This window comes from Phoenix dactylifera, unplaced genomic scaffold, assembly GCF_009389715.1.
Source record: "Phoenix dactylifera cultivar Barhee BC4 unplaced genomic scaffold, palm_55x_up_171113_PBpolish2nd_filt_p 000195F, whole genome shotgun sequence".
Classification (NCBI taxonomy): Eukaryota; Viridiplantae; Streptophyta; class Magnoliopsida; order Arecales; family Arecaceae; genus Phoenix; species Phoenix dactylifera.
In genome coordinates, this window is record NW_024067719.1 from 276,208 (window position 1) to 287,267 (window position 11,060).

The window sequence follows — 11,060 nt, forward strand, 5'->3', positions numbered from 1 at the left end:
TCGGCAGTCCGTACACATGCGCCACGTCCCATCTTTCTTCGGAACCAAGATCACAGGAGCAGAACACGGGCTAAGACTCTCCCTCACAAATCCTTTTTGCAGCAACTCATCTACTTGCCTTTGAATTTCTTTTGCTTCCTCTGGACTTGTTCTGTAGGCTGGTCTATTTGGGATTGAAGAACCTGGAATTAAGTCAATCTGATGCTCAATACCTCTTGTAGGAGGTAATCCATGGGGAATTTCTTCTGGAAAAATATCACCAAATTCCTGTAACAAAGAAGCAACCATACTAGGCAAAGAAGAATTGAGTTCGTTAGTGAAATAAACATCCTTTTGTATGAGCACAAGTAGCTGCTCTTTTGCTAACAAGGCACTCTCAACCTCTCTTTTGCTTGCAAATTGCACTCACTCTCTTTTTTTTCTCTTCTTTGGATTCTGATTTATTCTTTTATTTCGTCTGCTGACTCTCATTTTTCTTATCTTTCCTCTCTTTTTCTTGAATGCTCAATTGTTCCTCTCTCAACTTACACTCTCTTGTAATTCTGATTTGATCAGCATAGGCCTCGGTTGGTTGGAGAGGTGTTAAAACAATAGTGTGATTGTTCATAACAAGAGTGTATCTATTTTTGTACCCATCGTGAATAACCCTTCTATCAAATTGCCACGGACGCCCAAGAGTAGATGTCCAGCATGCATAGGTGCCACATCACAAAGAACTTCATCCTTGTATTTACCGATGGAAAATGAAATCATCACTTGCTTAGTCACCCTTATGTCTCCACAATCATTCAGCCACTGAAGTCTATATGGATTAGGGTGCTTTAATGTGGGCAAACTCAATTTTTCAACCAACAAGGTGCTAGCAACATTAGTGCAACTCCCACTATCAATGATTAAGCTGCATACCTTGTCGTTTATATGGCATCTTGTATGAAATATATGCTCACGTTGCTCCTCATTACCACCCGCCTTAGGTTGCATGTTGAGAGCACGCCTAGTAACAAGCACATCTCCAACAACAGGTTCAGCAACTTCAACATCACTACAATCCTCCAATGGTGGCATGTCATCATCACTTGAGCTCACACTCTCTATGTCTCCATTATCCAGCAGTATCATGGCTCTTTTATTTGGACATTGAGAAGCAATATGTCCAACTCCTTGACACCTGAAACATTTGATATCACGAGATCTAGAGGATGAATTAGTTTCCATTTTACCTTTAGGTGCAGCAATCGAATTTTTGGCCTTTGCATCTTCTTTTGGCTTTGACACAGATTTGTTATTTTGCCAATTCGATTTCCATGAGGAACTAGTAGTAAATTTGGAAGTACTCTTAGCTTTCAATTGCCTTTCCACTAGAATAGCCTTGTGCAGCAAATCCTCCATCTCTATATAATGTTGCAATTCTACCACATCAGCTATCTCCTTCTTTAAACCTCCAATGAATCTAGCCATAGTTGCCTCTCGGTCTTCTTCAACATTGGCTCTAATCATGGCTATTTCCATCTCCTTATAGTAATCTTCCACACTCATGGAGCCTTGAGTTAGACTTTGCAATTTTCTGTGCAAATCTCTATAGTAGTGGCTGGGTACAAACCTTTTTCTCATGACAGCCTTCATCTCATCCCATGTACCAATAGGCCTCTCCCCATTTCTACGTCTACTAGTCACCATTTGATCCCACCAAATACTAGCATAATCATGGAACTCAACAATGGCTAGTTTAACCCTCTTCTCCTCGGAATAATTATGACATTCAAACACATGTTCAACCTTTCTCTCCCACTCTAAATATAATTCAGGATCATTTTTACCTTGGAATGCAGGGATTGTCATCTTAATACTTCCCAAATGACTGTCTTTTCTTGATTCATCTCTTTGCCTCCTTCCATTACTTCTTCCATCCGAATACTCCTCTTCTTCTTCTTCTTCAAACATCCACCCCCTCAAAGGTTTGAGTCTGCTTGGTGATTCCAAATCATTCATTCGTGCACCAAGCTTAGTAAGTTGATCAGCAATGGCTTTCATCCATAACTTCATATCAACATCTGGTTGTTTACTACCTTCACTACTCATCTTTGTATGCTGCAATCAAAAGATTAGTATAAACAGAATAGGTCCTCACACACTCCTCTCTCTGGTGGACACTCTTTTATGGCTTTTTCTTGATGATGATCTCACCCTCTTGCCTTTTACCACTTAGCTTCACCTTAAGCTCTTAAATAAGAACCTTTTGGATGTTTCTACACAACAGGAAACAGTAAGGAGTCGATGATAACCTTAGGGAACAAGAACTCGCAAGGAACAATTTAATTGAAACCAACAAAGGGTTCAAGGAAGGTTTGAATTGAGAACAATTCAATGGAAGCGTTAAAGAACCCACAAGGAAATTAGAAGCAAAATCTGCCCCGAATTTTTTTTTTTTTCTTTTTTTCTTCTTCTTCTTTCTTCCTTCTCTTTTTTTTTTTTTTTTTGAAATAGCAGAACAGAAAGAAACAAGGACGATGACACAAACCGATTAAAGGAAGATGTCACCAAGGATATAGAGATAAACAACAGCGGAACACCTTTTTTTTTTTTTGAATTAAACAAGATAAACACACAAAGGATAGATAACACCTGATTTCAGGAACCGGGCTCTGATACCAAATAATAAGAGCACACTTCGGACCGTCCTGGAAACAGGTAGAGAATGAGGAACTTGACCCTAACCGCGACCTGCCGGTAGAACCAAAGTTATCAAAAGAAGCGTGACCCTAACCGCGACCTGCCGGTAGAACCAACACTATCAAGTTCTAATCCAAGAACAAAGGTGAAGCTCTCACATAAGAGAAACCCTCAAATTTCATTCATGCATTCTCCCCCTCTCAAGTACAATCAGGTGCTATTTTAAGGCTGAAATGGCTTCAAAGAGAAGCAACTCCTAGGAAATTACATAGCACTACTTGTCATGCATTTTCCAAGGCTGCATTTACCAAGGCTTGGAAAAGATGCATGTTACACCTACTCCTAGAAAAGTAACCAGAACTTAGGAAAAAGATCCCAAAGTAATTATAGTGACTTTGGGAACTACAAGAAAGTCTGAATGTGACTTGGGGAATACAAAACATCATCTGAAATATCACCCCAAAAGTATGCACGAAAATCCAAATACAATAGGAAAGTTGGCCTTCCCATGAATGCTTCTTGTCATGTGATTTGGACTTTCCAAAGTGTTGTCTTCAGGTTGGACTCAAAGCATCTTCACCCAATTGTATGAAAGTGACCCAATTAGGTGCAGCCTCTATCTCACGTTGGTCTTCTTTTCCTTTGATTTTTATGATCAGGCTTTCCAAAGCTTGTTTCATCCTCTTAGTCTTGGCCCTAGTCATAGGACCTTCAATTCCATGCAAAGGATCTTTAGATGGGCTGGTTGCGTCTCTATCATTGGTTGCGTCTCTATCAGGTAATCTGTAGGTATGTTCCACGGCGAAAAGGAAGTTATCGACCTCCTTCGCGGACCGTCGTCCGCAGAGCTCCTGTGGCTTGGGAACATCAAACTCTTGTTGGGGGCGCGTAGCCTCTCTTGCAACCTCCATTGTTAATGGAGAAGAGGATACGCCTGTGGTGGTACTCTCCTTTAAAAGGTCAACCACCTGATTTTGGAGAGCCTTCACCATGATCTCCAACTCCTCGTTACGCCGCAGCACTTATAGTGCCGCTCCATATCGAAGGAAATCTGGTTCAGCTTAGCTGCGATCTCACCTCGGAGGGTTGCGTCCCTACCCTCAAGGTCCTCCATCCGCCCTTCAACCTCAGCTATTTGGGCCCCGCACCTCCATAATCAATTGTCGGAGGAAATAACCGGAGATGCAATGCGTAACCCATGCAAGGAATCATCAACTGGATGTGCTCGACCCACCGCCGTACCTCCTCCTGAGGCTGGATTGGGATCCACGGTCGAGGATGATGCATCCGACATTCCCACCATGGAAGTTAGCATAGAGGTCGTCTCCTTCGTTTATGGTATGGCTCTGATACCAAGTGTCACGTACGAAGGGATCTCAGAGCAGATCTCAACAACGTGCGGCTCGGTCTACCGAAAATAACCGATCAGCCTTTCTAGCGTGGGAACCTAGTCTCTATGACTCAGGTCACGCCTAACAACAACAATGCAGTGAAGCACAACATCAGAAATACCACGAAGGAGAAAGAGAAATACAGGGGAAGAGAACTTTATTAAATAACCACTCAACTGATTACAATAAGCTCTCCTGGTCTCTCTAGTCTCTTGAGCTCTGCCCGATACCAATTCCTCCCCTTTGAGGGTCTTTTTACAGAGGAGCAACCTCCAATTACAAGTCCCTCTCGAACTCAACTTTCCATGTACAAAATAAGGATGAATTCTAGATAAGATAGGAAAACCCCGATTCCCGCACGATTCTGCGCAATCAGCTGAAACGGCCAAGTTCGTGCCCCAACCGAACTCGGATTACAAAGAAAATGGATTCGTTGGATTCAGAACGAAAAATCTTCCAGATGGCACCTTTCCAACTTTAAGCGGACTTATGTAAAGTTCCCGAAATGCCCCTCAATGTGAGAACGTGTGGAAATAGCGTTACAACCAGGTTTTCTAACCATCAATCTTTCAGTAAGAAAACGTGTTAAAAACGTGTCCCTTGCCTTCTAGAGACTTATGCCACGTACCTCCATCAGTGGCACACATTTCTATGGATCCCAATTTCTCGGATTCAGCCCATGCTTCGAGATAAGCCCTCAACACTGAATCAGACTCGTTGTAGCAGCTTTCCTCCTAATGATGAACTAGCATGTATTCTTGCCAATACACGCCTTGGAGCACGTGCCGCTGGCCCCATGCTCTTTTGGGTATTCCTCCTAGATCTTGCACATGTTTCCCTAGGTGATCCTAGGGCCCATATTTGGTCTCCAAGTTGCCCAAATCTCTAGAAAGCACGGTCAGACCTCGAACCCATCCAGCGACCCGATCTGGTTTATACCTTGATCCGCATCCGATCCAACCCTGATTCGAGGTGCCGTGACAATTACCTACTCGGATCTAAGTTTGTGGTGCGCACAGATAACATAGCCCTAAGCTACTTTCAGACCCAGCCAAAGCTCACCCCCGAGCAGGCAAGATGACAGCAATTTCTCCCTAAATTTCATTTCGACATCGAGTACAAACCGGGCCAAACTAATTCGTTCCCTGATGCCTTGAGTAGGAAGGTACAGTTGGCTGCAGTTTGTTCCTTTTCCGGACCAGCAAGTAACGTAATGGAGAGGGTCAAGACCGAATTGGAGAAGGATCCATGGGCCACTTCCATGGGTGAACTCATCAAAGACGGCGCACCATTTCTGGACCGAAGGAGGGCTGATTTTGACACGAGGGCGACGTGTATTTGTGCCTTCAGGTGGAGGGCTGAGGTGCGAGGTGTTGCGAGAACACCATGATTCTATGTGGGCAGGACACCAGGGGGTGCATCGGACCCAAGCTCTCATAGAACATAACTACTGTTGGCCGAAGATGCGGGATGACATCGAGGAGTATGTTCGCACTTGTCTGCTATGCCAACAAGACAAGGTTGAACATCGACGGCCTACAGGGTTGTTGGAACCATTACCTATACTAGAGGGTCCGTGGGAGAGTGTCTCCATTGACTTCATCATCGGGCTACCTTCGGTGGATGGGAATAGCTCTATCATGGTAGTGGCGGATCGCTTCTCGAAGTACAGAGTCTTCATTCCAGCACCTACTACTTGCCATACAGAGGATGTGGCGCAGTTGTTCTTCACATATGTGGTGAAATATTAGGGGATACTATAGAGTATTGTTTCTGATCGCGATGCTCGCTTCACGGGGAGGTTCTGGACGGAGTTATTTCGGATACTCGGAACGGAGGTGAAGATGTCCACGGCCTTCCACCCTCAGATCGATGGCCAAACAGAGCGAACCAATAATGATTGGAGATGTATTTGAGGCACTATGTGAGTGCCAACCAGCAGAATTGGGTACGACTCTTGGACCAAGCCCAATTCAGCTACAACTTACAACGATTGGAGTCGACGGGAAATCACCATTTGAGGTGATTACAGGGCTACAACCAGACACTCTGGAAAGTATCGTAGCGGACTACATGGGACGTAGTCCGACTGCCTACAGGTTCATGAGGGATTTGAAGGAGGATACAGAATTGGTTCAGGTCTCTTTGTTGAAGGCGACCAAACGGATGAAGAAGTGGACTGACATAAAGCGGGGGGCATCTAAATTTCAGGTTGGTGATCGGGTATTGGTGAAGCTTTACCATCACATGAAATTGAAGTCGGGCTACCACAAAGTACTTGTGAGGAGGTATGAAGGTCCCTTCATCATCCCACATCGCATTGGAGAGACAGCGTACCGATTATTGCTGCCTTCCAAGCTGAAAGTGTAACCATGTGTCCCTGTTGAAACTGTTCAAAGAGGACACAACTGACCCTTTTCGGGCTCAAAGCGGGCGAGCTCTAGTGGCCGTACGAGTTCATTACACCAAGAAGGTTTCTAAAATCAAGGCGGACAAAAAAAGTGTAACCATGTGCAATACTTAGTCCGATGGAAAGGACTATCAGATTCAGAAGCAAGCTGGAGTATGGCGACGAACTATGGCAGTTCGAGGACATCATCAATGAGTACCGCCTAGCTCATCATGGGCGACTTCGGCTTAGGTGGGGGAGGGTGTCACGGCTCATCGAATCAGGGCTGGACCAGACGCGGATCAAGGTATAAAGCAGATCGGGTCACTGGACGGGTTCAAGGTCTGACCGTGCTTTCTGGAGATTTGGGCAAGTTGGAGACCAAATCTGGGCCCTAGGATCACCTAGGGAAACGTGTGCAAGATCTAGGAGGAATACCCAAGAGCATATGGCTAGGGGCACATGAGCTTCAAGGCGTGTATTGGTAAGAATACATGCTGGTTCATCATTAGGAGGAAAGCTGCTGCAACGAGTCTGATTCAGTATTGTGGGCTTATCTCGAAGCATGAACTGAATCCGAAAAATTGTGATGTATGGAAGTATGTGCCACTATTAGAGGTACGTGGCATAAGTCTCTAGAAGGCAAGGGACACGTCTTAACATGTTTTTTTTTGGATAAAGGTAAGTGTGTATATATCCAAATTGAAGACATGACGTACAAATGCACAGGGGCATACCCCAGAAATCAAAGGCTAGGAGGGCAGACCCCTCTAGCCACAACAACTAACTACAAAGCTTGTAAGAACAAAATGATGAGAGTGTCAAAAGATATCATCAGAGAATCCCCACGAACTGTGAAGCCATCTATTAGTAGGAGATGGAATCGCACCACGTGTAAGATTAATCCGAGTCACAATACAAAAAGTAATCTCTCTGAGAAGAACACATTCATGTGTTGAAAATGTTTTAACACGTTTTCATAACTGAAAGATGTATGGTTAGAAAACATGGCTGTAATGCTATTTCCACACGTTCTCACATTGAGGAGCGTTTCAGAATCTCTACAGAAATCCGTTCAAAGTGGGAAAGGTGCCATCTGGAAGTATTTTTTGTCTCGAATCCAACAAATCCAGTTTCATGGTAATCCGATTTAGGTTGGGGTGCGAACTTGGTCATTTTATCTGATTGCGTAGAATCCTGCGGGAATAAGGATTTTTCTATCTTATCTAGGATTCATCCTTATCTTGTACATGGGAAGTGGAGTTCGTGAGGGACTTGTAATTGGAGGTTGTTCCTCTATAAGAGGACCCTCAAAGGGGAGGGATTGGTATCAGGTAGAGCTGGAGAGACTAGGAGAGCTTATTGTAATCAATTGAATGGTAATTCAATAAAATTCTCTTCCCCTGTATTTCTCCTTCTACTTTGTGGTATTTTCTGGTGTCATGCTATGCCGCATTATTGTTGTTAGGTATGACCTAAGTCATAGAGACTAGGTTCCCACGCCAGGAAGGCTGATTGGTTCTCTTCGGTAGACCGAGCTGCACGTTGTTGGGATCCGCTCTGAGATCCCTTCGTACGTGACATTAGCGTGAGGATGCATCACCAAAGGATGTAGAGGGAAGAGGCATGTGATCAAGGGGTGGCTCCAACTAGAAAATTTCTCACGCCCTTCATCCTAAAAAATAGAGAAGAGGCGCCTCATCAAGAGGCGCCATACTTCTCCAAAAACCCTTAACATATCTCATCCTAAAAAATAGGGAAGAGGCGTGTGATCAATTCCTATGGGGCGCCAACCTCATCCAATGGCTGATGTTGATCCAAAAGCCATAAAGATGGCGCCTCATTCATCTTGGGCGTGAGGATTTGAGGAGGGAGTTAGATGGATAAGATTCATTTTGCCAAATTGGATTCTTCAACCTTATACATTCATGGCACAATCAAACCCAATCCAATTGGGTTCAAACCGAGCCAATTAGGTGCCAACTCTTGGTTAACCCAAACTAGGATATGATCTTACCAAAAGGCTAATTTAATTAGATCAATCCGAATTAAGAATCAAATTTGAATCCAATTCAAATTAGGGGCTAGAGTTTGCAACACGTACCAGCATGTTCATTCTGCAAACATGATCTAATCTAATTAGATCCTTAATGAGTTCCCTTGTGTGTGATCCATTGGGTTCGATATCTAGCCAGCAGTAGGTCCGGGTGCAAGTTGACCTAATTTGATTAGAACTCTTCTAATTGATTTAGGTCTAAACTACGCAAACTTAAGCTTAACAATTAGAACCCTTTCTAATTAATGATCAAATTAAATTCTTTAATTTGACCAAGACCACAAGACAAGATTAATATCTAGCAACGTATCATGTCTACCCAGAGGATATGAAATTTGGTGGAAATACCAAATATACCCTTCAGTGGCAACTTACCATGCAATTTAATCTTTCAATCAATTTGCATCCCGAATATGTATACGAGTATAGATCTATGTCAAACTCAATTACATATTCATGTCTCTCTCAATCTTCTAATAATAACTCAAATAATGAAATATTAGGAACTCTTCCTAATTTTCATTCTGCTTTGATCAAAGGTTTTCTGAATTATCATATGATTAGAGTAAGTGATTGATTCCTTATTGACCTGCTCATAACCTTCATACACCATCCACCATATCGAGAAGACCCCGTGCACAACTTATTGTCATGAATGAGAATAAACCAAAACATGGATTCATGTGCACAAGATACCATGGTGATCTGAGGTCCAAGGACCAATTGCATAGCTCTCACTAAGAGAATTATCTTTTGACATGTAGGTAAGATTCCATAAGATATTCTCTTGGTGGGTCAATTCAATGAACTCATTCCTCTAATGACCGCCCACATCTTTGTATTAGTGTCTACACACAAATGATTGTGAGATCAATCACCCTCTGCATCAAGCATACATAAGATGTGCCAGTCTTTCCGGTAGCATTGATCCCCGACTCAATGTACCAACAACTGAAAATATCTTAATTAGGGTTTTAGAATTTTAGGTCTCACTGGCATGATCTCATCATAGCCCTAAAATCATTGTCCTAATATATGAGATTCATCACAAATATAAGATGCAGCAAATGATGAAACATAATGTCTTTTATTTATAATCGAAATGTCATGCACATGATCTGCAAAAATAAAAGAAAACCTATTGCAATATAGATTGCAGTTGGCTTGTAGGGTACTATTCTTTCAAGATCCTACTCCATTCATCTATACCATCTACATAATTTTAGAATTTAGTTTCCACCCCGAAATACAAACAATTCAGCCGCACCATCAATTCAGCCTTTTCCCCTCTAGCCGTTGCCCCCAATCCAAATCAATTTTCCAACTCATCCTCTTCCTTCTCCCTTCCATCCACGTTAAGCCCTAGCCCCCATTACCTCTAAAGAAGAAAAAAAAAAGAAACAGAGAAACACCATCATCTAAGATTCAAGATCCGTTGCCACATTCGGGCTGCACCAATATCTCGAGAGCCTGAAGAACAAAAGGCTGCCCATCAGAAGGGACACACCTTCGAAAGAGATGTTAGACTTGCTCGTTATTGAAACTAATCTAACGGTTTCTTCTACTTCCAGTTAAGTTATAGATTCTGGTTCTAGTGCTCACTTGTGTACTACTATGCAGGATCTAAGGCTAGCGGAAGGTGCAGTAACCTTCGGGTTGGCAACGAGGCAAGAGTTGCTACTATGGCTGTGGGCATCTATCCTCTGCAACTACCATCTGGATTTAGTTTGATACTTAAAGACTGTTATTATGTACCTGCTGCTAGCAGAAATTTAATTTTTGTTTCATGTTTACCACAGGATAATCATGTTTTTACTTTCGATAAAAGGCTATTATTCTATTTATTCTAGAAATAAATTGGTTGCATGTGGTTTCATGATTGACAGTCTTTATTACTTACATATGGATGTATCTGTGAATGTATCTGAGTAAATAGTAAGTGCTATAAGATTTAAAAGATCCAGAGATGAGATAAACTAAAAGTATATGTGGCACGTCAGACTTGGCCATATTGGAGAAGATAGAATAAACAAATTGGAGAAAGATGGGCTTCTTGGCTCATTGACTTCCGAGTCATATCCAGTTTGTGAATCCTGCCCTCAAAAAAATAACCAGATTACCCTTTATAGGACATGGGGAGAGGACCACTGAGATACTTTTTCTGGTGCACACTGATATGTGTGGCCCATTCGATGTGCATGGCAGGGGTCGTTATTCATACTTCATAACCTTTACTAAGGATTTTTCCTGATATGAGTGTGTATATCTTATGCGACACAAATCTGAAGCTTTTGAAAAGTTCAAAGAGTTCAGAATGAAGTAGAAAAATAAATCAGAAAACCTCTTAAGGCTCTTCGATCAGATCGAGGAGAAGAATATCTTAGCGGAAAATTTTAGGATTATCTCAAGAAGAATGGTATAGTCTCACAATGGATGCCTCCTGATACACCTCAACTCAACGGAGTGTCGGAGAGGAGAAATCGGACTCTATTGGATATGGTCCGGTCCATGATGAGCTTTACTGATTTACCCTTGTTTCTTTGTGTAGATGCCT